The sequence below is a fragment of the Triticum dicoccoides genome, chromosome 3B (genome assembly GCF_002162155.2).
Source record: "Triticum dicoccoides isolate Atlit2015 ecotype Zavitan chromosome 3B, WEW_v2.0, whole genome shotgun sequence".
Classification (NCBI taxonomy): Eukaryota; Viridiplantae; Streptophyta; class Magnoliopsida; order Poales; family Poaceae; genus Triticum; species Triticum dicoccoides.
Genome location: NC_041385.1, coordinates 834,945,513 through 834,950,428, shown reverse-complemented (window position 1 = coordinate 834,950,428; position 4,916 = coordinate 834,945,513). Strand labels below are relative to the sequence as shown.

General features: G+C 45.9%; 1 long non-coding RNA gene across 2 annotated transcripts; it reads right to left on the bottom strand.

Moving 5' to 3' along the window:
* Window positions 1-206: 206 nt before the first annotated feature.
* LOC119282561 lies at window positions 207-1,301 on the bottom strand. Of its 2 annotated transcripts, XR_005138787.1 has the most exons (4): window positions 1,039-1,301; window positions 774-864; window positions 498-587; window positions 207-402 (listed from the first exon to the last, which is right to left on the bottom strand). It is a non-coding gene; the product is annotated as an uncharacterized LOC119282561 (long non-coding RNA). The 2 variants fall into 2 exon arrangements; XR_005138786.1 differs by lacking the exon at window positions 207-402 and having other exon boundaries at window positions 442-587.
* Window positions 1,302-4,916: the final 3,615 nt, after the last annotated feature.

Below are 4,916 nucleotides of genomic sequence, written 5' to 3'. Positions count from 1 at the left end.
TATATCTACATGAGGGAGCTGGCACAAAGTACAGCTACAGAAATTCTACAAATAGCTGGCTTGGCAAAAACTTGACAAACTATTGCTGCCAAATTAATTCTAACTAATACCTTTCATCACTTTTCTACACCATACTACAGGCCACATCCATGTGATACAGAAAGGCTTATCCAACATGACAAAGAGGTCGCACTCACACCAATTTGAACTAAAATCAACAGTGCAAAAGAGCACCAAATGAGTAATTCTTTGTTAGAGAAGCACAGGTAGTCCTCTTAGTTCAGATAAAACTAAATTCAGGATAATAGCAGTTAGGTAGTTTTTCGAACCCAAGAAGGTCAGTGACCTGTGCGACAATTCACGGCTTCATCATGTCCGTATGCACCTTTGACATGTGTTCACCTAAACACAACAAAAGAAACAAATGTTTACCTTGGACCTACATCAGATACCCTCTCTACACTCTTCGCCTCCCATTGAACATGAACCAAAAAAACCTGGTGGTTGAGCTTGTGGGCGAACTTCCATATCTTGAGCATCTCAGCATGCTTGTTTGAGAATTGGGTATCCCGATCAGCCAACATCCTCTGCAAAAACCACGGCAAATCAGACGACCTCTCAAAGATCTGAAGAACAGGAAATTAATAGATACTCTGAAATCAAATGGCACATGCGGTTAGCGATCTGGAAATCAAAAATCAAATTATATATGGAGCCTTTGGCCAAAAATTAGATGATACTTTGAATATGAGCATGGAATATGGCAATCCCACCTGAGAGGGTTCTGGTGTTCATATCCATTCACTCTCACTGGAGCTATTCATGCTTTGTCCTTCCTCATCTCTGTTGTGCCTCAATCCAAATCTGCAAGCATCCAAATCCATGGCAGAGAAGGGGATCTTAGAGGTTGGCAAAAAAAAAATCCCCGAACAAATTGCTACCCATTCTTTCTGTTCCCCCTTTATCCAACCTGAGAATCCTTTAATTCGAGATCTTAAATTTGTCCTTGTGGCCAATAAAAAAAAACAGAGTACGCACCTCGTCCTCGTCTGACGGGAGGATGTACTTGGGGATGGAGGTGTCGGGGAGGCAGTACTTGAGGTCCAAATCGGAGTTGTCCTCCTCGAGGTGGAGGAGGCTGGGGGTGAGGAGTTGGGGCAGGTGAGGAGGCGAAGAAGGGGCGGGCGAGGAGGGGAAGAACAGGGCAATGGCCGCGCTGCTGGAGGGTAGCTGGAGAGGTAGACCGGCCGCGCGTGGCGGCTTGATTCATGGCGGCGGTGCCATGCGGCCGTGCCGTCTCCAGGAAGAGGACCCGCGCTGTTGTGCGTACTCAGAGAGGACAGGCCGTCGTGCCATATTTTTTCCCCGAAGGCCAAGCCGAGTCCCAAGCCAATACATGAAACGTTTTCCCCTCTGTTTACCACTTAAAACTGTAGCGCGGGTTAATTATAAAAAACCACAGGGATTTTTCTAAAAAAACGTCGTGATGGCCTACCTGACCACCCTTTTTAACCGGCCCACGCCTGACAAACCCTAGCGCAGCTCGATCCCCTCCTCCTTCCCTTGTGCCTACGGGTGAGCATAAAAATCGAGAACCAAAGACCAAAAAACAGGAACCAAAGTGAAAGAAACCAAGGACTGAAACTTTGATTGTTCAATCAGTTAGCGAATGATAAAAACCGGAATTATTGAGTTGAGCTCGGTCATTGGAATTTGCTAACCGAATTCCCAAATTAACTGAAATACAGTAATTAAAGCCGGCCAATTAAGACCTATGACCAATTCACATTAAAAAGAACTACATGGAGCTTTCCCCCACCCTTTTTCTCAGCCACAAATGCAGTCCCCACACCACGTAGAACAGAAGAACGCAACTCTCGCATGATTTCTACCCTCCCAATAGAGGGAAATCTCTTCTTTTCTTTAAAAACAGATTGGGCCATTCTAGCACACCCCAGCCAGCCCAAGGCCCAGCCGGGCCTCCACTTATCCCCACCACTTAGAGAACCCTAGCCCGATTCTCACTCGTCTGCCTCCCTCCTCTTGATCTGCTCGACCTCACCTCGCGCCGTCAGGAGGAGAGTGTTGGGGAACGTAGCAGAAATTCAAAATTTTCCTACGAGTCATCAAGATCTATCTATGGAGAAACTAGCAACGAGAGAGAGAGAGGGGAGTGCATCTACATACCCTTGTGGATCGCTAAGCGGAAGCGTTCAAGAGAACGGGGTTAAAGGAGTCGTACTCATCGTGATCCAAATCACCGGAGATCCTAGTGCCGAACGGACGGCACCTCCGCGTTCAACACACGTACAGCCCGGGGACGTCTCCTCCTTCTTGATCCAGCAAGGGGAGAGGAGAAGTTGAGGGAGAGCTTCGGCAGCACGACGGCGTGGTGGTGGAGCTTGCAGTTCTCCGGCAGGGCTTCGCCAAGCACTACTACTGCGGAGGAGGTGTTGGGGAGGGAGAGGGCTGCGCCAGGGGCAAGGGTGAAGCTCCCATGCGCCTCCCCACTATATATAGGGGAGGATGGGGCTGGTTTCTTTCCCTCCAAGTCCATTGGGGCGTTGGCAAAGGTGGGACGAAAGAAATCCCATCATTTCCTTCCCCACCGATTGTTATCCCCCCTTTTTAGGGATCTTGATCTTATCCCTTCGGGATATGATCTTATTCCTTCTAAGGGGGGATCTTGGTGCGCCTTGAACAAGGGTGTGGGGCCTTGCCCCCACTACCCACGTTCATGTGGGTCCCCCCATGCTGGTGGGACCCACTCCGGAACCTTCTAGAACCTTCCCGGTACAATACCGAAAAATCTCGAACATTTTCCGGTGGCCAAAATAGGACTTCCCATATATAAATCTTTACCTCTGGACCATTCTGGAACTCCTCATGACGTCCGGGATCTCATCCGGGACTCCTAACAACATTCTGTAACTGCACACCAATTCCCATAACAACTCTAGCGTCACCGAACCTTAAGTGTGTAGACCCTACGGGTTCGGGAATCATGCAGACATGACCGAGACAACTCTCTGGCCAATAACCAACAGCGGGATGTGGATACCCATGTTGGCTCCCACATGTTCCACGATGATCTCATCGGATGAACCACGATGTCAAAGATTCAAGCAATCCCGTATACAATTCCCTTTGTCTAGCGGTATTGTACTTGCCCGAGATTCCATCGTCGGTATGCCGATACCTTGTTCAATCTCGTTACTGGAAAGTCTCTTTACTTGTTCCATAACACATCATCCCGTGATCAACCCCTTGGTCACATTGTGCACATTACGATGATGTCCTACCGAGTGGGCCCAGAGATATCTTTTCGTCAACCGGAGTGACAAATCCCAGTCTCGATTCGTGCCAACCCAACAGACACTTTCGGAGATACCTGTAGTGCATCTTTATAGCCACCCAGTTACGTTGTGACGTTTGGTACACCCAAAGCATTCCTACGGTATCCGGGAGTTGCACAATCTCATGGTCTAAGGAAATGATACTTGACATTAGAAAAGCTTTAGCATACGAACTACACGATCTTTGTGCTAGGCTTAGGATTGGGTCTTGTCCATCACATCATTTTCCTAATAATGTGATCCCGTTATCAACGACCTCCAATGTCCATGGTCAGGAAACCGTAACCATCTATTGATCAACGAGCTAGTCATCTAGAGGCTTACTAGGGACTTGGTGTTGTCTATGTACCCACACATGTATCTGAGTTTCCTATCAATATAATTATAGCATGGATAATAAACGATTATCATGAACAAGGAAATATAATAGTAATAACTAATTTATTATTGCCTCTAGGGCATATTTCCAACAGTCTCCCACTTGCACTAGAGTCAATAATCTAGTTCACATCGCCATGTGATTAACATTGACAGGTCACATCGCCATGTGACCAACATCCAAAAAGTTTACTAGTGTTACTAAACTAGTTCACATCACCATGTGATTAAGACTCAATGAGTTCTGGGGTTTGATCATGTTTTGCTTGTGAGAGAGGTTTTAGTCAACGGGTCTACAACATTCAGATTCGTATGTATTTCACAATTCTCTATGTCATATTGTAAATGCTGCTTCCACGCTCCACTTGGAGCTATTCCAAATGGTTGCTCCACTATACGTATCCGGTTTGCTACTCAGAGTCATTCGGACAGGTGTTAAAGCTTGCATCGACGTAACCCTTTACGTCGAACTCTTTATCACCTCCATAATCGAGAAACATGTCCATTATTTACTCCAAGGACAATTTTGACCGCTGTCCAATGATCCATTCCTGGATCATTCTTGTACCCCTTGACTGACTCATGGCAAGGCACACTTCCGGGGCGGTACACAGCATAGCATACTATAGAGCCTATGTCTGAAGCATAGGGGACGACCTTCATCCTTTCTCTCTCTTCTGCCGTGGTCGAGCTTTAACTCTTAACTTCATACCTTACAACTCAGGCAAGAACTCCTTCTTTGACTGATCCATCTTGAACACCTTCAAGATCATGTCAAGGTATGTGCTCATTTGAAAGTACCATTTAGCGTTTTTGATCTATCCTCATAGATCTTGATGCTCGATCTTCAAGCAGCTTATTCCAGGTTTTCTATTGAAAAACACTTTTCAAATAACCCTATATGCTTTCCAGAAATTCTACATCATTTCTGATCAACAATATGTCAACAACATATACTCATCAGAAATTCTATAGTGCTCCCACTCACTTCTTTGGAAATACAAGTTTCTCATAAACTTTGTATAAACCCAAAATCTTTGATCATCTCATCAAAGCGTACATTCCAACTCCGAGATGCTTACTCCAGTCCTTAGAAGGATTGCTGGAGCTTTGCATACTTGTTAGCGTTCTTTAGGATTGACAAAACCTACTGGTTATATCACATACAACCTTTCCTCAAGG